The sequence below is a fragment of the Martes martes genome, assembly GCF_963455335.1.
Source record: "Martes martes genome assembly, chromosome: 1".
NCBI lineage: Eukaryota > Metazoa > Chordata > Mammalia > Carnivora > Mustelidae > Martes > Martes martes.
In genome coordinates this window covers 157,725,705-157,747,301 of record NC_137888.1, presented here as the reverse complement: position 1 = coordinate 157,747,301, position 21,597 = coordinate 157,725,705, and positions in this window count along the sequence as shown.

Below are 21,597 nucleotides of genomic sequence, written 5' to 3'. Positions count from 1 at the left end.
GGGCTTCGGGGCAGGTTGAGGCTTAGGGTTCGGGCTCGGCTTAGGGTTCGGGTTAGGTCTGAGGGACGAGGCCCGTCTGATCTGGCAACACCGTCGTGGCCTCACCCCGGGCCTGACTTGAGGGCGGGACTCAGGAGGCTCCTCGGGCCCTGGGTTTGGGGCCTGCAGGGGCCAAGAGAGCGGCAATGGCCTCAAGGGAGCATGCTGTTTCCCACCACTCCGAGGGCAGGAGACTGCACCCGATGCAAGCGTGGGCTCCTGGCTGAGAGGCTGAGTGCGGCCGGCAGTTGGAGGCCGCCATGCCCGGGAGGAATTGGGTGGCAGGCCTCTGGGGTCCGGGTCCGGAACACGCCACCTAGGGTTAGGGTTTGGTCCTGGGAGCAGGGCAGGCCTGAAGTGCCGGTGCCCAGGGAGGCTCCGAGGAGGGCCGAGTTGAGGGCGTTGGTCGGGCGGTCCGTCGGGCTGCGGGATTTTGGTGTGGGTGTCCTCCGGAGGTGTGTGGGTCGGAAGGGGGGGCATGTAGGTGTGGGCCGCCAGGAGGGTTCTCCACGGGGCCAAAGGGCACGGTTTCCACGTGGGGGGGCACCCAGAGTCCGACGCTGTGAATCGGGAGTCCCCCAAGTGCAGGGCTGCCGGGCCAGGCCCCTGGGGACGGAAGTCCGAGGAAGCAGCCTAGGGTTAGGGTTAGGCCGACGGGGCCCGGCCGGCCCGAGCTGCCCGCGCTGACGTGGCCTCTACCGAAGGCTGAGTTGAGGGCTTGGGTCTGCAGGATCGGCAGCCTCCTGGTTCCCGGTCCTGGTGGGCGCCTGACGGGGATGTGGCCCCAGGGAGGCATGCAGGGGGCTCCCGCTCTGCGGATTCAGCTCATCTCCAAGGGCGTGCTTTCCTCCTACGCGGAGAGGCCATTGTGGGCTGAAGCTCAGGGCTCGCCCGTCTGGACAGTTTGGGAAGCAGGCCTCTGCGGCCGGAAGCCTGAGCACCCAGGCTGGGCTTCGGGGCAGGTTGAGGCTTAGGGTTCGGGCTCGGCTTAGGGTTCGGGTTAGGTCTGAGGGACGAGGCCCGTCTGATCTGGCAACACCGTCGTGGCCTCACCCCGGGCCTGACTTGAGGGCGGGACTCAGGAGGCTCCTCGGGCCCTGGGTTTGGGGCCTGCAGGGGCCAAGAGAGCGGCAATGGCCTCAAGGGAGCATGCTGTTTCCCACCACTCCGAGGGCAGGAGACTGCACCCGATGCAAGCGTGGGCTCCTGGCTGAGAGGCTGAGTCCGGCCGGCAGTCGGAGGCCGCCATGCCCGGGAGGAATTGGGTGGCAGGCCTCTGGGGTCCGGGTCCGGAACACGCCACCTAGGGTTAGGGTTTGGTCCTGGGAGCAGGGCAGGCCTGAAGTGCCGGTGCCCAGGGAGGCTCCGAGGAGGGCCGAGTTGAGGGCGTTGGTCGGGCGGTCCGTCGGGCTGCGGGATTTTGGTGTGGGTGTCCTCCGGAGGTGTGTGGGTCGGAAGGGGGGGCATGTAGGTGTGGGCCGCCAGGAGGGATCTCCACGGGGCCAAAGAGCACGGTTTCCACGTGGGGGGGCACCCAGAGTCCGACGCTGTGAATCTGGAGTCCCCCAAGTGCAGGGCTGCCGGGCCAGGCCCCTGGGGACGGAAGTCCGAGGAAGCAGCCTAGGGTTAGGGTTAGGCCGACGGGGCCCGGCCGGCCCGAGCTGCCCGCGCTGACGTGGCCTCTACCGAAGGCTGAGTTGAGGGCTTGGGTCTGCAGGATCGGCAGCCTCCTGGTTCCCGGTCCTGGTGGGCGCCTGACGGGGATGTGGCCCCAGGGAGGCATGCAGGGGGCTCCCGCTCTGCGGATTCAGCTCATCTCCATGGGCGTGCTTTCCTCCTACGAGGAGAGGCCATTGTGGGCTGAAGCTCAGGGCTCGCCCGTCTGGACAGTTTGGGAAGCTGGCCTCTGCGGCCGGAAGCCTGAGCACCCAGGCTGGGCTTCGGGGCAGGTTGAGGCTTAGGGTTCGGGCTCGGCTTAGGGTTCGGGTTAGGTCTGAGGGACGAGGCCCGTCTGATCTGGCAACACCGTCGTGGCCTCACCCCGGGCCTGACTTGAGGGCGGGACTCAGGAGGCTCCTCGGGCCCTGGGTTTGGGGCCTGCAGGGGCCAAGAGAGCGGCAATGGCCTCAAGGGAGCATGCTGTTTCCCACCACTCCGAGGGCAGGAGACTGCACCCGATGCAAGCGTGGGCTCCTGGCTGAGAGGCTGAGTCCGGCCGGCAGTCGGAGGCCGCCATGCCCGGGAGGAATTGGGTGGCAGGCCTCTGGGGTCCGGGTCCGGAACACGCCACCTAGGGTTAGGGTTTGGTCCTGGGAGCAGGGCAGGCCTGAAGTGCCGGTGCCCAGGGAGGCTCCGAGGAGGGCCGAGTTGAGGGCGTTGGTCGGGCGGTCCGTCGGGCTGCGGGATTTTGGTGTGGGTGTCCTCCGGAGGTGTGTGGGTCGGAAGGGGGGGCATGTAGGTGTGGGCCGCCAGGAGGGATCTCCACGGGGCCAAAGGGCACGGTTTCCACGTGGGGGGGCACCCAGAGTCCGACGCTGTGAATCGGGAGTCCCCCAAGTGCAGGGCTGCCGGGCCAGGCCCCTGGGGACGGAAGTCCGAGGAAGCAGCCTAGGGTTAGGGTTAGGCCGACGGGGCCCGGCCGGCCCGAGCTGCCCGCGCTGACGTGGCCTCTACCGAAGGCTGAGTTGAGGGCTTGGGTCTGCAGGATCGGCAGCCTCCTGGTTCCCGGTCCTGGTGGGCGCCTGACGGGGATGTGGCCCCAGGGAGGCATGCAGGGGGCTCCCGCTCTGCGGATTCAGCTCATCTCCAAGGGCGTGCTTTCCTCCTACGTGGAGAGGCCATTGTGGGCTGAAGCTCAGGGCTCGCCCGTCTGGACAGTTTGGGAAGCAGGCCTCTGCGGCCGGAAGCCTGAGCACCCAGGCTGGGCTTCGGGGCAGGTTGAGGCTTAGGGTTCGGGCTCGGCTTAGGGTTCGGGTTAGGTCTGAGGGACGAGGCACGTCTGATCTGGCAACACCGTCGTGGCCTCACCCCGGGCCTGACTTGAGGGCGGGACTCAGGAGGCTCCTCGGGCCCTGGGTTTGGGGCCTGCAGGGGCCAAGAGAGCGGCAATGGCCTCAAGGGAGCATGCTGTTTCCCACCACTCCGAGGGCAGGAGACTGCACCCGATGCAAGCGTGGGCTCCTGGCTGAGAGGCTGAGTCCGGCCGGCAGTCGGAGGCCGCCATGCCCGGGAGGAATTGGGTGGCAGGCCTCTGGGGTCCGGGTCCGGAACACGCCACCTAGGGTTAGGGTTTGGTCCTGGGAGCAGGGCAGGCCTGAAGTGCCGGTGCCCAGGGAGGCTCCGAGGAGGGCCGAGTTGAGGGCGTTGGTCGGGCGGTCCGTCGGGCTGCGGGATTTTGGTGTGGGTGTCCTCCGGAGGTGTGTGGGTCGGAAGGGGGGGCATGTAGGTGTGGGCCGCCAGGAGGGTTCTCCACGGGGCCAAAGGGCACGGTTTCCACGTGGGGGGGCACCCAGAGTCCGACGCTGTGAATCGGGAGTCCCCCAAGTGCAGGGCTGCCGGGCCAGGCCCCTGGGGACGGAAGTCCGAGGAAGCAGCCTAGGGTTAGGGTTAGGCCGACGGGGCCCGGCCGGCCCGAGCTGCCCGCGCTGACGTGGCCTCTACCGAAGGCTGAGTTGAGGGCTTGGGTCTGCAGGATCGGCAGCCTCCTGGTTCCCGGTCCTGGTGGGCGCCTGACGGGGATGTGGCCCCAGGGAGGCATGCAGGGGGCTCCCGCTCTGCGGATTCAGCTCATCTCCAAGGGCGTGCTTTCCTCCTACGCGGAGAGGCCATTGTGGGCTGAAGCTCAGGGCTCGCCCGTCTGGACAGTTTGGGAAGCAGGCCTCTGCGGCCGGAAGCCTGAGCACCCAGGCTGGGCTTCGGGGCAGGTTGAGGCTTAGGGTTCGGGCTCGGCTTAGGGTTCGGGTTAGGTCTGAGGGACGAGGCACGTCTGATCTCGCAACACCGTCGTGGCCTCACCCCGGGCCTGACTTGAGGGCGGGACTCAGGAGGCTTCTCGGGCCCTGGGTTTGGGGCCTGCAGGGGCCAAGAGAGCGGCAATGGCCTCAAGGGAGCATGCTGTTTCCCACCACTCCGAGGGCAGGAGACTGCACCCGATGCAAGCGTGGGCTCCTGGCTGAGAGGCTGAGTCCGGCCGGCAGTCGGAGGCCGCCATGCCCGGGAGGAATTGGGTGGCAGGCCTCTGGGGTCCGGGTCCGGAACACGCCACCTAGGGTTAGGGTTTGGTCCTGGGAGCAGGGCAGGCCTGAAGTGCCGGTGCCCAGGGAGGCTCCGAGGAGGGCCGAGTTGAGGGCGTTGGTCGGGCGGTCCGTCGGGCTGCGGGATTTTGGTGTGGGTGTCCTCCGGAGGTGTGTGGGTCGGAAGGGGGGGCATGTAGGTGTGGGCCGCCAGGAGGGTTCTCCACGGGGCCAAAGGGCACGGTTTCCACGTGGGGGGGCACCCAGAGTGCGACGCTGTGAATCGTGAGTCCCCCAAGTGCAGGGCTGCCGGGCCAGGCCCCTGGGGACGGAAGTCCGAGGAAGCAGCCTTGGGTTAGGGTTAGGCCGCCGGGGCCCGGCCGGCCCGAGCTGCCCGCGCTGACGTGGCCTCTACCGAAGACTGAGTTGAGGGCTTGGGTCTGCAGGATCGGCAGCCTCCTGGTTCCCGGTCCTGGTGGGCGCCTGACGGGGATGTGGCCCCAGGGAGGCATGCAGGGGGCTCCCGCTCTGCGGATTCAGCTCATCTCCAAGGGCATGCTTTCCTCCTACGCGGAGAGGCCATTGTGGGCTGAAGCTCAGGGCTCGCCCGTCTGGACAGTTTGGGAAGCAGGCCTCTGCGGCCGGAAGCCTGAGCACCCAGGCTGGGCTTCGGGGCAGGTTGAGGCTTAGGGTTCGGGCTCGGCTTAGGGTTCGGGTTAGGTCTGAGGGACGAGGCACGTCTGATCTGGCAACACCGTCGTGGCCTCACCCCGGGCCTGACTTGAGGGCGGGACTCAGGAGGGTCCTCGGGCCCTGGGTTTGGGGCCTGCAGGGGCCAAGAGAGCGGCAATGGCCTCAAGGGAGCATGCTGTTTCCCACCACTCCGCGGGCAGGAGACTGCACCCGATGCAAGCGTGGGCTCCTGGCTGAGAGGCTGAGTCCGGAAGGCAGTCGGAGGCCACCATGCACGGGAGGAATTGGGTGGCAGGCCTCTGGGGTCCGGGTCCGGAACACGCCACCTAGGGTTAGGGTTTGGTCCTGGGAGCAGGGCAGGCCTGAAGTGCCGGTGCCCAGGGAGGCTCCGAGGAGGGCCGAGTTGAGGGCGTTGGTCGGGCGGTCCGTCGGGCTGCGGGATTTTGGTGTGGGTGTCCTCCGGAGGTGTGTGGGTCGGAAGGGGGGGCATGTAGGTGTGGGCCGCCAGGAGGGATCTCCACGGGGCCAAAGGGCACGGTTTCCACGTGGGGGGGCACCCAGAGTCCGACGCTGTGAATCGGGAGTCCCCCAAGTGCAGGGCTGCCGGGCCAGGCCCCTGGGGACGGAAGTCCGAGGAAGCAGCCTAGGGTTAGGGTTAGGCCGACGGGGCCCGGCCGGCCCGAGCTGCCCGCGCTGACGTGGCCTCTACCGAAGGCTGAGTTGAGGGCTTGGGTCTGCAGGATCGGCAGCCTCCTGGTTCCCGGTCCTGGTGGGCGCCTGACGGGGATGTGGCCCCAGGGAGGCATGCAGGGGGCTCCCGCTCTGCGGATTCAGCTCATCTCCAAGGGCGTGCTTTCCTCCTACGCGGAGAGGCCATTGTGGGCTGAAGCTCAGGGCTCGCCCGTCTGGACAGTTTGGGAAGCAGGCCTCTGCGGCCGGAAGCCTGAGCACCCAGGCTGGGCTTCGGGGCAGGTTGAGGCTTAGGGTTCGGGCTCGGCTTAGGGTTCGGGTTAGGTCTGAGGGACGAGGCCCGTCTGATCTGGCAACACCGTCGTGGCCTCACCCCGGGCCTGACTTGAGGGCGGGACTCAGGAGGCTCCTCGGGCCCTGGGTTTGGGGCCTGCAGGGGCCAAGAGAGCGGCAATGGCCTCAAGGGAGCATGCTGTTTCCCACCACTCCGAGGGCAGGAGACTGCACCCGATGCAAGCGTGGGCTCCTGGCTGAGAGGCTGAGTGCGGCCGGCAGTTGGAGGCCGCCATGCCCGGGAGGAATTGGGTGGCAGGCCTCTGGGGTCCGGGTCCGGAACACGCCACCTAGGGTTAGGGTTTGGTCCTGGGAGCAGGGCAGGCCTGAAGTGCCGGTGCCCAGGGAGGCTCCGAGGAGGGCCGAGTTGAGGGCGTTGGTCGGGCGGTCCGTCGGGCTGCGGGATTTTGGTGTGGGTGTCCTCCGGAGGTGTGTGGGTCGGAAGGGGGGGCATGTAGGTGTGGGCCGCCAGGAGGGTTCTCCACGGGGCCAAAGGGCACGGTTTCCACGTGGGGGGGCACCCAGAGTCCGACGCTGTGAATCGGGAGTCCCCCAAGTGCAGGGCTGCCGGGCCAGGCCCCTGGGGACGGAAGTCCGAGGAAGCAGCCTAGGGTTAGGGTTAGGCCGACGGGGCCCGGCCGGCCCGAGCTGCCCGCGCTGACGTGGCCTCTACCGAAGGCTGAGTTGAGGGCTTGGGTCTGCAGGATCGGCAGCCTCCTGGTTCCCGGTCCTGGTGGGCGCCTGACGGGGATGTGGCCCCAGGGAGGCATGCAGGGGGCTCCCGCTCTGCGGATTCAGCTCATCTCCAAGGGCGTGCTTTCCTCCTACGCGGAGAGGCCATTGTGGGCTGAAGCTCAGGGCTCGCCCGTCTGGACAGTTTGGGAAGCAGGCCTCTGCGGCCGGAAGCCTGAGCACCCAGGCTGGGCTTCGGGGCAGGTTGAGGCTTAGGGTTCGGGCTCGGCTTAGGGTTCGGGTTAGGTCTGAGGGACGAGGCCCGTCTGATCTGGCAACACCGTCGTGGCCTCACCCCGGGCCTGACTTGAGGGCGGGACTCAGGAGGCTCCTCGGGCCCTGGGTTTGGGGCCTGCAGGGGCCAAGAGAGCGGCAATGGCCTCAAGGGAGCATGCTGTTTCCCACCACTCCGAGGGCAGGAGACTGCACCCGATGCAAGCGTGGGCTCCTGGCTGAGAGGCTGAGTCCGGCCGGCAGTCGGAGGCCGCCATGCCCGGGAGGAATTGGGTGGCAGGCCTCTGGGGTCCGGGTCCGGAACACGCCACCTAGGGTTAGGGTTTGGTCCTGGGAGCAGGGCAGGCCTGAAGTGCCGGTGCCCAGGGAGGCTCCGAGGAGGGCCGAGTTGAGGGCGTTGGTCGGGCGGTCCGTCGGGCTGCGGGATTTTGGTGTGGGTGTCCTCCGGAGGTGTGTGGGTCGGAAGGGGGGGCATGTAGGTGTGGGCCGCCAGGAGGGATCTCCACGGGGCCAAAGAGCACGGTTTCCACGTGGGGGGGCACCCAGAGTCCGACGCTGTGAATCGGGAGTCCCCCAAGTGCAGGGCTGCCGGGCCAGGCCCCTGGGGACGGAAGTCCGAGGAAGCAGCCTAGGGTTAGGGTTAGGCCGACGGGGCCCGGCCGGCCCGAGCTGCCCGCGCTGACGTGGCCTCTACCGAAGGCTGAGTTGAGGGCTTGGGTCTGCAGGATCGGCAGCCTCCTGGTTCCCGGTCCTGGTGGGCGCCTGACGGGGATGTGGCCCCAGGGAGGCATGCAGGGGGCTCCCGCTCTGCGGATTCAGCTCATCTCCATGGGCGTGCTTTCCTCCTACGAGGAGAGGCCATTGTGGGCTGAAGCTCAGGGCTCGCCCGTCTGGACAGTTTGGGAAGCTGGCCTCTGCGGCCGGAAGCCTGAGCACCCAGGCTGGGCTTCGGGGCAGGTTGAGGCTTAGGGTTCGGGCTCGGCTTAGGGTTCGGGTTAGGTCTGAGGGACGAGGCACGTCTGATCTGGCAACACCGTCGTGGCCTCACCCCGGGCCTGACTTGAGGGCCGGACTCAGGAGGCTCATCGGGCCCTGGGTTTGGGGCCTGCAGGGGCCAAGAGAGCGGCAATGGCCTCAAGGGAGCATGCTGTTTCCCACCACTCCGAGGGCAGGAGACTGCACCCGATGCAAGCGTGGGCTCCTGGCTGAGAGGCTGAGTCCGGCCGGCAGTCGGAGGCCGCCATGCCCGGGAGGAATTGGGTGGCAGGCCTCTGGGGTCCGGGTCCGGAACACGCCACCTAGGGTTAGGGTTTGGTCCTGGGAGCAGGGCAGGCCTGAAGTGCCGGTGCCCAGGGAGGCTCCGAGGAGGGCCGAGTTGAGGGCGTTGGTCGGGCGGTCCGTCGGGCTGCGGGATTTTGGTGTGGGTGTCCTCCGGAGGTGTGTGGGTCGGAAGGGGGGGCATGTAGGTGTGGGCCGCCAGGAGGGTTCTCCACGGGGCCAAAGGGCACGGTTTCCACGTGGGGGGGCACCCAGAGTCCGACGCTGTGAATCGGGAGTCCCCCAAGTGCAGGGCTGCCGGGCCAGGCCCCTGGGGACGGAAGTCCGAGGAAGCAGCCTAGGGTTAGGGTTAGGCCGACGGGGCCCGGCCGGCCCGAGCTGCCCGCGCTGACGTGGCCTCTACCGAAGGCTGAGTTGAGGGCTTGGGTCTGCAGGATCGGCAGCCTCCTGGTTCCCGGTCCTGGTGGGCGCCTGACGGGGATGTGGCCCCAGGGAGGCATGCAGGGGGCTCCCGCTCTGCGGATTCAGCTCATCTCCAAGGGCGTGCTTTCCTCCTACGCGGAGAGGCCATTGTGGGCTGAAGCTCAGGGCTCGCCCGTCTGGACAGTTTGGGAAGCAGGCCTCTGCGGCCGGAAGCCTGAGCACCCAGGCTGGGCTTCGGGGCAGGTTGAGGCTTAGGGTTCGGGCTCGGCTTAGGGTTCGGGTTAGGTCTGAGGGACGAGGCCCGTCTGATCTGGCAACACCGTCGTGGCCTCACCCCGGGCCTGACTTGAGGGCGGGACTCAGGAGGCTCCTCGGGCCCTGGGTTTGGGGCCTGCAGGGGCCAAGAGAGCGGCAATGGCCTCAAGGGAGCATGCTGTTTCCCACCACTCCGAGGGCAGGAGACTGCACCCGATGCAAGCGTGGGCTCCTGGCTGAGAGGCTGAGTCCGGCCGGCAGTCGGAGGCCGCCATGCCCGGGAGGAATTGGGTGGCAGGCCTCTGGGGTCCGGGTCCGGAACACGCCACCTAGGGTTAGGGTTTGGTCCTGGGAGCAGGGCAGGCCTGAAGTGCCGGTGCCCAGGGAGGCTCCGAGGAGGGCCGAGTTGAGGGCGTTGGTCGGGCGGTCCGTCGGGCTGCGGGATTTTGGTGTGGGTGTCCTCCGGAGGTGTGTGGGTCGGAAGGGGGGGCATGTAGGTGTGGGCCGCCAGGAGGGTTCTCCACGGGGCCAAAGGGCACGGTTTCCACGTGGGGGGGCACCCAGAGTCCGACGCTGTGAATCGGGAGTCCCCCAAGTGCAGGGCTGCCGGGCCAGGCCCCTGGGGACGGAAGTCCGAGGAAGCAGCCTAGGGTTAGGGTTAGGCCGACGGGGCCCGGCCGGCCCGAGCTGCCCGCGCTGACGTGGCCTCTACCGAAGGCTGAGTTGAGGGCTTGGGTCTGCAGGATCGGCAGCCTCCTGGTTCCCGGTCCTGGTGGGCGCCTGACGGGGATGTGGCCCCAGGGAGGAATGCAGGGGGCTCCCGCTCTGCGGATTCAGCTCATCTCCAAGGGCGTGCTTTCCTCCTACGCGGAGAGGCCATTGTGGGCTGAAGCTCAGGGCTCGCCCGTCTGGACAGTTTGGGAAGCAGGCCTCTGCGGCCGGAAGCCTGAGCACCCAGGCTGGGCTTCGGGGCAGGTTGAGGCTTAGGGTTCGGGCTCGGCTTAGGGTTCGGGTTAGGTCTGAGGGACGAGGCCCGTCTGATCTGGCAACACCGTCGTGGCCTCACCCCGGGCCTGACTTGAGGGCGGGACTCAGGAGGCTCCTCGGGCCCTGGGTTTGGGGCCTGCAGGGGCCAAGAGAGCGGCAATGGCCTCAAGGGAGCATGCTGTTTCCCACCACTCCGAGGGCAGGAGACTGCACCCGATGCAAGCGTGGGCTCCTGGCTGAGAGGCTGAGTCCGGCCGGCAGTCGGAGGCCGCCATGCCCGGGAGGAATTGGGTGGCAGGCCTCTGGGGTCCGGGTCCGGAACACGCCACCTAGGGTTAGGGTTTGGTCCTGGGAGCAGGGCAGGCCTGAAGTGCCGGTGCCCAGGGAGGCTCCGAGGAGGGCCGAGTTGAGGGCGTTGGTCGGGCGGTCCGTCGGGCTGCGGGATTTTGGTGTGGGTGTCCTCCGGAGGTGTGTGGGTCGGAAGGGGGGGCATGTAGGTGTGGGCCGCCAGGAGGGTTCTCCACGGGGCCAAAGGGCACGGTTTCCACGTGGGGGGGCACCCAGAGTCCGACGCTGTGAATCGGGAGTCCCCCAAGTGCAGGGCTGCCGGGCCAGGCCCCTGGGGACGGAAGTCCGAGGAAGCAGCCTAGGGTTAGGGTTAGGCCGACGGGGCCCGGCCGGCCCGAGCTGCCCGCGCTGACGTGGCCTCTACCGAAGGCTGAGTTGAGGGCTTGGGTCTGCAGGATCGGCAGCCTCCTGGTTCCCGGTCCTGGTGGGCGCCTGACGGGGATGTGGCCCCAGGGAGGCATGCAGGGGGCTCCCGCTCTGCGGATTCAGCTCATCTCCAAGGGCGTGCTTTCCTCCTACGCGGAGAGGCCATTGTGGGCTGAAGCTCAGGGCTCGCCCGTCTGGACAGTTTGGGAAGCAGGCCTCTGCGGCCGGAAGCCTGAGCACCCAGGCTGGGCTTCGGGGCAGGTTGAGGCTTAGGGTTCGGGCTCGGCTTAGGGTTCGGGTTAGGTCTGAGGGACGAGGCCCGTCTGATCTGGCAACACCGTCGTGGCCTCACCCCGGGCCTGACTTGAGGGCGGGACTCAGGAGGCTCCTCGGGCCCTGGGTTTGGGGCCTGCAGGGGCCAAGAGAGCGGCAATGGCCTCAAGGGAGCATGCTGTTTCCCACCACTCCGAGGGCAGGAGACTGCACCCGATGCAAGCGTGGGCTCCTGGCTGAGAGGCTGAGTCCGGCCGGCAGTCGGAGGCCGCCATGCCCGGGAGGAATTGGGTGGCAGGCCTCTGGGGTCCGGGTCCGGAACACGCCACCTAGGGTTAGGGTTTGGTCCTGGGAGCAGGGCAGGCCTGAAGTGCCGGTGCCCAGGGAGGCTCCGAGGAGGGCCGAGTTGAGGGCGTTGGTCGGGCGGTCCGTCGGGCTGCGGGATTTTGGTGTGGGTGTCCTCCGGAGGTGTGTGGGTCGGAAGGGGGGGCATGTAGGTGTGGGCCGCCAGGAGGGATCTCCACGGGGCCAAAGGGCACGGTTTCCACGTGGGGGGGCACCCAGAGTCCGACGCTGTGAATCGGGAGTCCCCCAAGTGCAGGGCTGCCGGGCCAGGCCCCTGGGGACGGAAGTCCGAGGAAGCAGCCTAGGGTTAGGGTTAGGCCGACGGGGCCCGGCCGGCCCGAGCTGCCCGCGCTGACGTGGCCTCTACCGAAGGCTGAGTTGAGGGCTTGGGTCTGCAGGATCGGCAGCCTCCTGGTTCCCGGTCCTGGTGGGCGCCTGACGGGGATGTGGCCCCAGGGAGGCATGCAGGGGGCTCCCGCTCTGCGGATTCAGCTCATCTCCATGGGCGTGCTTTCCTCCTACGAGGAGAGGCCATTGTGGGCTGAAGCTCAGGGCTCGCCCGTCTGGACAGTTTGGGAAGCTGGCCTCTGCGGCCGGAAGCCTGAGCACCCAGGCTGGGCTTCGGGGCAGGTTGAGGCTTAGGGTTCGGGCTCGGCTTAGGGTTCGGGTTAGGTCTGAGGGACGAGGCACGTCTGATCTGGCAACACCGTCGTGGCCTCACCCCGGGCCTGACTTGAGGGCCGGACTCAGGAGGCTCATCGGGCCCTGGGTTTGGGGCCTGCAGGGGCCAAGAGAGCGGCAATGGCCTCAAGGGAGCATGCTGTTTCCCACCACTCCGAGGGCAGGAGACTGCACCCGATGCAAGCGTGGGCTCCTGGCTGAGAGGCTGAGTCCGGCCGGCAGTCGGAGGCCGCCATGCCCGGGAGGAATTGGGTGGCAGGCCTCTGGGGTCCGGGTCCGGAACACGCCACCTAGGGTTAGGGTTTGGTCCTGGGAGCAGGGCAGGCCTGAAGTGCCGGTGCCCAGGGAGGCTCCGAGGAGGGCCGAGTTGAGGGCGTTGGTCGGGCGGTCCGTCGGGCTGCGGGATTTTGGTGTGGGTGTCCTCCGGAGGTGTGTGGGTCGGAAGGGGGGGCATGTAGGTGTGGGCCGCCAGGAGGGTTCTCCACGGGGCCAAAGGGCACGGTTTCCACGTGGGGGGGCACCCAGAGTGCGACGCTGTGAATCGGGAGTCCCCCAAGTGCAGGGCTGCCGGGCCAGGCCCCTGGGGACGGAAGTCCGAGGAAGCAGCCTAGGGTTAGGGTTAGGCCGACGGGGCCCGGCCGGCCCGAGCTGCCCGCGCTGACGTGGCCTCTACCGAAGGCTGAGTTGAGGGCTTGGGTCTGCAGGATCGGCAGCCTCCTGGTTCCCGGTCCTGGTGGGCGCCTGACGGGGATGTGGCCCCAGGGAGGCATGCAGGGGGCTCCCGCTCTGCGGATTCAGCTCATCTCCAAGGGCGTGCTTTCCTCCTACGCGGAGAGGCCATTGTGGGCTGAAGCTCAGGGCTCGCCCGTCTGGACAGTTTGGGAAGCAGGCCTCTGCGGCCGGAAGCCTGAGCACCCAGGCTGGGCTTCGGGGCAGGTTGAGGCTTAGGGTTCGGGCTCGGCTTAGGGTTCGGGTTAGGTCTGAGGGACGAGGCCCGTCTGATCTGGCAACACCGTCGTGGCCTCACCCCGGGCCTGACTTGAGGGCGGGACTCAGGAGGCTCCTCGGGCCCTGGGTTTGGGGCCTGCAGGGGCCAAGAGAGCGGCAATGGCCTCAAGGGAGCATGCTGTTTCCCACCACTCCGAGGGCAGGAGACTGCACCCGATGCAAGCGTGGGCTCCTGGCTGAGAGGCTGAGTCCGGCCGGCAGTCGGAGGCCGCCATGCCCGGGAGGAATTGGGTGGCAGGCCTCTGGGGTCCGGGTCCGGAACACGCCACCTAGGGTTAGGGTTTGGTCCTGGGAGCAGGGCAGGCCTGAAGTGCCGGTGCCCAGGGAGGCTCCGAGGAGGGCCGAGTTGAGGGCGTTGGTCGGGCGGTCCGTCGGGCTGCGGGATTTTGGTGTGGGTGTCCTCCGGAGGTGTGTGGGTCGGAAGGGGGGGCATGTAGGTGTGGGCCGCCAGGAGGGATCTCCACGGGGCCAAAGGGCACGGTTTCCACGTGGGGGGGCACCCAGAGTCCGACGCTGTGAATCGGGAGTCCCCCAAGTGCAGGGCTGCCGGGCCAGGCCCCTGGGGACGGAAGTCCGAGGAAGCAGCCTAGGGTTAGGGTTAGGCCGACGGGGCCCGGCCGGCCCGAGCTGCCCGCGCTGACGTGGCCTCTACCGAAGGCTGAGTTGAGGGCTTGGGTCTGCAGGATCGGCAGCCTCCTGGTTCCCGGTCCTGGTGGGCGCCTGACGGGGATGTGGCCCCAGGGAGGCATGCAGGGGGCTCCCGCTCTGCGGATTCAGCTCATCTCCATGGGCGTGCTTTCCTCCTACGAGGAGAGGCCATTGTGGGCTGAAGCTCAGGGCTCGCCCGTCTGGACAGTTTGGGAAGCTGGCCTCTGCGGCCGGAAGCCTGAGCACCCAGGCTGGGCTTCGGGGCAGGTTGAGGCTTAGGGTTCGGGCTCGGCTTAGGGTTCGGGTTAGGTCTGAGGGACGAGGCACGTCTGATCTGGCAACACCGTCGTGGCCTCACCCCGGGCCTGACTTGAGGGCCGGACTCAGGAGGCTCATCGGGCCCTGGGTTTGGGGCCTGCAGGGGCCAAGAGAGCGGCAATGGCCTCAAGGGAGCATGCTGTTTCCCACCACTCCGAGGGCAGGAGACTGCACCCGATGCAAGCGTGGGCTCCTGGCTGAGAGGCTGAGTCCGGCCGGCAGTCGGAGGCCGCCATGCCCGGGAGGAATTGGGTGGCAGGCCTCTGGGGTCCGGGTCCGGAACACGCCACCTAGGGTTAGGGTTTGGTCCTGGGAGCAGGGCAGGCCTGAAGTGCCGGTGCCCAGGGAGGCTCCGAGGAGGGCCGAGTTGAGGGCGTTGGTCGGGCGGTCCGTCGGGCTGCGGGATTTTGGTGTGGGTGTCCTCCGGAGGTGTGTGGGTCGGAAGGGGGGGCATGTAGGTGTGGGCCGCCAGGAGGGTTCTCCACGGGGCCAAAGGGCACGGTTTCCACGTGGGGGGGCACCCAGAGTGCGACGCTGTGAATCGGGAGTCCCCCAAGTGCAGGGCTGCCGGGCCAGGCCCCTGGGGACGGAAGTCCGAGGAAGCAGCCTAGGGTTAGGGTTAGGCCGACGGGGCCCGGCCGGCCCGAGCTGCCCGCGCTGACGTGGCCTCTACCGAAGGCTGAGTTGAGGGCTTGGGTCTGCAGGATCGGCAGCCTCCTGGTTCCCGGTCCTGGTGGGCGCCTGACGGGGATGTGGCATGCAGGGGGCTCCCGCTCTGCGGATTCAGCTCATCTCCAAGGGCGTGCTTTCCTCCTACGCGGAGAGGCCATTGTGGGCTGAAGCTCAGGGCTCGCCCGTCTGGACAGTTTGGGAAGCAGGCCTCTGCGGCCGGAAGCCTGAGCACCCAGGCTGGGCTTCGGGGCAGGTTGAGGCTTAGGGTTCGGGCTCGGCTTAGGGTTCGGGTTAGGTCTGAGGGACGAGGCCCGTCTGATCTGGCAACACCGTCGTGGCCTCACCCCGGGCCTGACTTGAGGGCGGGACTCAGGAGGCTCCTCGGGCCCTGGGTTTGGGGCCTGCAGGGGCCAAGAGAGCGGCAATGGCCTCAAGGGAGCATGCTGTTTCCCACCACTCCGAGGGCAGGAGACTGCACCCGATGCAAGCGTGGGCTCCTGGCTGAGAGGCTGAGTCCGGCCGGCAGTCGGAGGCCGCCATGCCCGGGAGGAATTGGGTGGCAGGCCTCTGGGGTCCGGGTCCGGAACACGCCACCTAGGGTTAGGGTTTGGTCCTGGGAGCAGGGCAGGCCTGAAGTGCCGGTGCCCAGGGAGGCTCCGAGGAGGGCCGAGTTGAGGGCGTTGGTCGGGCGGTCCGTCGGGCTGCGGGATTTTGGTGTGGGTGTCCTCCGGAGGTGTGTGGGTCGGAAGGGGGGGCATGTAGGTGTGGGCCGCCAGGAGGGTTCTCCACGGGGCCAAAGGGCACGGTTTCCACGTGGGGGGGCACCCAGAGTCCGACGCTGTGAATCGGGAGTCCCCCAAGTGCAGGGCTGCCGGGCCAGGCCCCTGGGGACGGAAGTCCGAGGAAGCAGCCTAGGGTTAGGGTTAGGCCGACGGGGCCCGGCCGGCCCGAGCTGCCCGCGCTGACGTGGCCTCTACCGAAGGCTGAGTTGAGGGCTTGGGTCTGCAGGATCGGCAGCCTCCTGGTTCCCGGTCCTGGTGGGCGCCTGACGGGGATGTGGCCCCAGGGAGGAATGCAGGGGGCTCCCGCTCTGCGGATTCAGCTCATCTCCAAGGGCGTGCTTTCCTCCTACGCGGAGAGGCCATTGTGGGCTGAAGCTCAGGGCTCGCCCGTCTGGACAGTTTGGGAAGCAGGCCTCTGCGGCCGGAAGCCTGAGCACCCAGGCTGGGCTTCGGGGCAGGTTGAGGCTTAGGGTTCGGGCTCGGCTTAGGGTTCGGGTTAGGTCTGAGGGACGAGGCCCGTCTGATCTGGCAACACCGTCGTGGCCTCACCCCGGGCCTGACTTGAGGGCGGGACTCAGGAGGCTCCTCGGGCCCTGGGTTTGGGGCCTGCAGGGGCCAAGAGAGCGGCAATGGCCTCAAGGGAGCATGCTGTTTCCCACCACTCCGAGGGCAGGAGACTGCACCCGATGCAAGCGTGGGCTCCTGGCTGAGAGGCTGAGTCCGGCCGGCAGTCGGAGGCCGCCATGCCCGGGAGGAATTGGGTGGCAGGCCTCTGGGGTCCGGGTCCGGAACACGCCACCTAGGGTTAGGGTTTGGTCCTGGGAGCAGGGCAGGCCTGAAGTGCCGGTGCCCAGGGAGGCTCCGAGGAGGGCCGAGTTGAGGGCGTTGGTCGGGCGGTCCGTCGGGCTGCGGGATTTTGGTGTGGGTGTCCTCCGGAGGTGTGTGGGTCGGAAGGGGGGGCATGTAGGTGTGGGCCGCCAGGAGGGTTCTCCACGGGGCCAAAGGGCACGGTTTCCACGTGGGGGGGCACCCAGAGTCCGACGCTGTGAATCGGGAGTCCCCCAAGTGCAGGGCTGCCGGGCCAGGCCCCTGGGGACGGAAGTCCGAGGAAGCAGCCTAGGGTTAGGGTTAGGCCGACGGGGCCCGGCCGGCCCGAGCTGCCCGCGCTGACGTGGCCTCTACCGAAGGCTGAGTTGAGGGCTTGGGTCTGCAGGATCGGCAGCCTCCTGGTTCCCGGTCCTGGTGGGCGCCTGACGGGGATGTGGCCCCAGGGAGGAATGCAGGGGGCTCCCGCTCTGCGGATTCAGCTCATCTCCAAGGGCGTGCTTTCCTCCTACGCGGAGAGGCCATTGTGGGCTGAAGCTCAGGGCTCGCCCGTCTGGACAGTTTGGGAAGCAGGCCTCTGCGGCCGGAAGCCTGAGCACCCAGGCTGGGCTTCGGGGCAGGTTGAGGCTTAGGGTTCGGGCTCGGCTTAGGGTTCGGGTTAGGTCTGAGGGACGAGGCACGTCTGATCTCGCAACACCGTCGTGGCCTCACCCCGGGCCTGACTTGAGGGCGGGACTCAGGAGGCTCCTCGGGCCCTGGGTTTGGGGCCTGCAGGGGCCAAGAGAGCGGCAATGGCCTCAAGGGAGCATGCTGTTTCCCACCACTCCGAGGGCAGGAGACTGCACCCGATGCAAGCGTGGGCTCCTGGCTGAGAGGCTGAGTCCGGCCGGCAGTCGGAGGCCGCCATGCCCGGGAGGAATTGGGTGGCAGGCCTCTGGGGTCCGGGTCCGGAACACGCCACCTAGGGTTAGGGTTTGGTCCTGGGAGCAGGGCAGGCCTGAAGTGCCGGTGCCCAGGGAGGCTCCGAGGAGGGCCGAGTTGAGGGCGTTGGTCGGGCGGTCCGTCGGGCTGCGGGATTTTGGTGTGGGTGTCCTCCGGAGGTGTGTGGGTCGGAAGGGGGGGCATGTAGGTGTGGGCCGCCCCGAGGGATCTCCACGTGGCCAAAGGGCACGGTTTCCACGTGGGGGGGCACCCAGAGTGCGACGCTGTGAATCGGGAGTCCCCCAAGTGCAGGGCTGCCGGGCCAGGCCCCTGGGGACGGAAGTCCGAGGAAGCAGCCTAGGGTTAGGGTTAGGCCGACGGGGCCCGGCCGGCCCGAGCTGCCCGCGCTGACGTGGCCTCTACCGAAGGCTGAGTTGAGGGCTTGGGTCTGCAGGATCGGCAGCCTCCTGGTTCCCGGTCCTGGTGGGCGCCTGACGGGGATGTGGCCCCAGGGAGGCATGCAGGGGGCTCCCGCTCTGCGGATTCAGCTCATCTCCAAGGGCGTGCTTTCCTCCTACGCGGAGAGGCCATTGTGGGCTGAAGCTCAGGGCTCGCCCGTCTGGACAGTTTGGGAAGCAGGCCTCTGCGGCCGGAAGCCTGAGCACCCAGGCTGGGCTTCGGGGCAGGTTGAGGCTTAGGGTTCGGGCTCGGCTTAGGGTTCGGGTTAGGTCTGAGGGACGAGGCCCGTCTGATCTGGCAACACCGTCGTGGCCTCACCCCGGGCCTGACTTGAGGGCGGGACTCAGGAGGCTCCTCGGGCCCTGGGTTTGGGGCCTGCAGGGGCCAAGAGAGCGGCAATGGCCTCAAGGGAGCATGCTGTTTCCCACCACTCCGAGGGCAGGAGACTGCACCCGATGCAAGCGTGGGCTCCTGGCTGAGAGGCTGAGTCCGGCCGGCAGTCGGAGGCCGCCATGCCCGGGAGGAATTGGGTGGCAGGCCTCTGGGGTCCGGGTCCGGAACACGCCACCTAGGGTTAGGGTTTGGTCCTGGGAGCAGGGCAGGCCTGAAGTGCCGGTGCCCAGGGAGGCTCCGAGGAGGGCCGAGTTGAGGGCGTTGGTCGGGCGGTCCGTCGGGCTGCGGGATTTTGGTGTGGGTGTCCTCCGGAGGTGTGTGGGTCGGAAGGGGGGGCATGTAGGTGTGGGCCGCCAGGAGGGTTCTCCACGGGGCCAAAGGGCACGGTTTCCACGTGGGGGGGCACCCAGAGTCCGACGCTGTGAATCGGGAGTCCCCCAAGTGCAGGGCTGCCGGGCCAGGCCCCTGGGGACGGAAGTCCGAGGAAGCAGCCTAGGGTTAGGGTTAGGCCGACGGGGCCCGGCCGGCCCGAGCTGCCCGCGCTGACGTGGCCTCTACCGAAGGCTGAGTTGAGGGCTTGGGTCTGCAGGATCGGCAGCCTCCTGGTTCCCGGTCCTGGTGGGCGCCTGACGGGGATGTGGCCCCAGGGAGGAATGCAGGGGGCTCCCGCTCTGCGGATTCAGCTCATCTCCAAGGGCGTGCTTTCCTCCTACGCGGAGAGGCCATTGTGGGCTGAAGCTCAGGGCTCGCCCGTCTGGACAGTTTGGGAAGCAGGCCTCTGCGGCCGGAAGCCTGAGCACCCAGGCTGGGCTTCGGGGCAGGTTGAGGCTTAGGGTTCGGGCTCGGCTTAGGGTTCGGGTTAGGTCTGAGGGACGAGGCCCGTCTGATCTGGCAACACCGTCGTGGCCTCACCCCGGGCCTGACTTGAGGGCGGGACTCAGGAGGCTCCTCGGGCCCTGGGTTTGGGGCCTGCAGGGGCCAAGAGAGCGGCAATGGCCTCAAGGGAGCATGCTGTTTCCCACCACTCCGAGGGCAGGAGACTGCACCCGATGCAAGCGTGGGCTCCTGGCTGAGAGGCTGAGTCCGGCCGGCAGTCGGAGGCCGCCATGCCCGGGAGGAATTGGGTGGCAGGCCTCTGGGGTCCGGGTCCGGAACACGCCACCTAGGGTTAGGGTTTGGTCCTGGGAGCAGGGCAGGCCTGAAGTGCCGGTGCCCAGGGAGGCTCCGAGGAGGGCCGAGTTGAGGGCGTTGGTCGGGCGGTCCGTCGGGCTGCGGGATTTTGGTGTGGGTGTCCTCCGGAGGTGTGTGGGTCGGAAGGGGGGGCATGTAGGTGTGGGCCGCCAGGAGGGTTCTCCACGGGGCCAAAGGGCACGGTTTCCACGTGGGGGGGCACCCAGAGTCCGACGCTGTGAATCGGGAGTCCCCCAAGTGCAGGGCTGCCGGGCCAGGCCCCTGGGGACGGAAGTCCGAGGAAGCAGCCTAGGGTTAGGGTTAGGCCGACGGGGCCCGGCCGGCCCGAGCTGCCCGCGCTGACGTGGCCTCTACCGAAGGCTGAGTTGAGGGCTTGGGTCTGCAGGATCGGCAGCCTCCTGGTTCCCGGTCCTGGTGGGCGCCTGACGGGGATGTGGCCCCAGGGAGGCATGCAGGGGGCTCCCGCTCTGCGGATTCAGCTCATCTCCAAGGGCGTGCTTTCCTCCTACGCGGAGAGGCCATTGTGGGCTGAAGCTCAGGGCTCGCCCGTCTGGACAGTTTGGGAAGCAGGCCTCTGCGGCCGGAAGCCTGAGCACCCAGGCTGGGCTTCGGGGCAGGTTGAGGCTTAGGGTTCGGGCTCGGCTTAGGGTTCGGGTTAGGTCTGAGGGACGAGGCACGTCTGATCTCGCAACACCGTCGTGGCCTCACCCCGGGCCTGACTTGAGGGCGGGACTCAGGAGGCTCCTCGGGCCCTGGGTTTGGGGCCTGCAGGGGCCAAGAGAGCGGCAATGGCCTCAAGGGAGCATGCTGTTTCCCACCACTCCGAGGGCAGGAGACTGCACCCGATGCAAGCGTGGGCTCCTGGCTGAGAGGCTGAGTCCGGCCGGCAGTCGGAGGCCGCCATGCCCGGGAGGAATTGGGTGGCAGGCCTCTGGGGTCCGGGTCCGGAACACGCCACCTAGGGTTAGGGTTTGGTCCTGGGAGCAGGGCAGGCCTGAAGTGCCGGTGCCCAGGGAGGCTCCGAGGAGGGCCGAGTTGAGGGCGTTGGTCGGGCGGTCCGTCGGGCTGCGGGATTTTGGTGTGGGTGTCCTCCGGAGGTGTGTGGGTCGGAAGGGGGGGCATGTAGGTGTGGGCCGCCAGGAGGGTTCTCCACGGGGCCAAAGGGCACGGTTTCCACGTGGGGGGGCACCCAGAGTCCGACGCTGTGAATCGGGAGTCCCCCAAGTGCAGGGCTGCCGGGCCAGGCCCCTGGGGACGGAAGTCCGAGGAAGCAGCCTAGGGTTAGGGTTAGGCCGACGGGGCCCGGCCGGCCCGAGCTGCCCGCGCTGACGTGGCCTCTACCGAAGGCTGAGTTGAGGGCTTGGGTCTGCAGGATCGGCAGCCTCCTGGTTCCCGGTCCTGGTGGGCGCCTGACGGGGATGTGGCCCCAGGGAGGCATGCAGGGGGCTCCCGCTCTGCGGATTCAGCTCATCTCCAAGGGCGTGCTTTCCTCCTACGCGGAGAGGCCATTGTGGGCTGAAGCTCAGGGCTCGCCCGTCTGGACAGTTTGGGAAGCAGGCCTCTGCGGCCGGAAGCCTGAGCACCCAGGCTGGGCTTCGGGGCAGGTTGAGGCTTAGGGTTCGGGCTCGGCTTAGGGTTCGGGTTAGGTCTGAGGGACGAGGCACGTCTGATCTGGCAACACCGTCGTGGCCTCACCCCGGGCCTGACTTGAGGGCGGGACTCAGGAGGCTCCTCGGGCCCTGGGTTTGGGGCCTGCAGGGGCCAAGAGAGCGGCAATGGCCTCAAGGGAGCATGCTGTTTCCCACCACTCCGAGGGCAGGAGACTGCACCCGATGCAAGCGTGGGCTCCTGGCTGAGAGGCTGAGTCCGGCCGGCAGTCGGAGGCCGCCATGCCCGGGAGGAATTGGGTGGCAGGCCTCTGGGGTCCGGGTCCGGAACACGCCACCTAGGGTTAGGGTTTGGTCCTGGGAGCAGGGCAGGCCTGAAGTGCCGGTGCCCAGGGAGGCTCCGAGGAGGGCCGAGTTGAGGGCGTTGGTCGGGCGGTCCGTCGGGCTGCGGGATTTTGGTGTGGGTGTCCTCCGGAGGTGTGTGGGTCGGAAGGGGGGGCATGTAGGTGTGGGCCGCCAGGAGGGTTCTCCACGGGGCCAAAGGGCACGGTTTCCACGTGGGGGGGCACCCAGAGTCCGACGCTGTGAATCGGGAGTCCCCCAAGTGCAGGGCTGCCGGGCCAGGCCCCTGGGGACGGAAGTCCGAGGAAGCAGCCTAGGGTTAGGGTTAGGCCGACGGGGCCCGGCCGGCCCGAGCTGCCCGCGCTGACGTGGCCTCTACCGAAGGCTGAGTTGAGGGCTTGGGTCTGCAGGATCGGCAGCCTCCTGGTTCCCGGTCCTGGTGGGCGCCTGACGGGGATGTGGCCCCAGGGAGGCATGCAGGGGGCTCCCGCTCTGCGGATTCAGCTCATCTCCAAGGGCGTG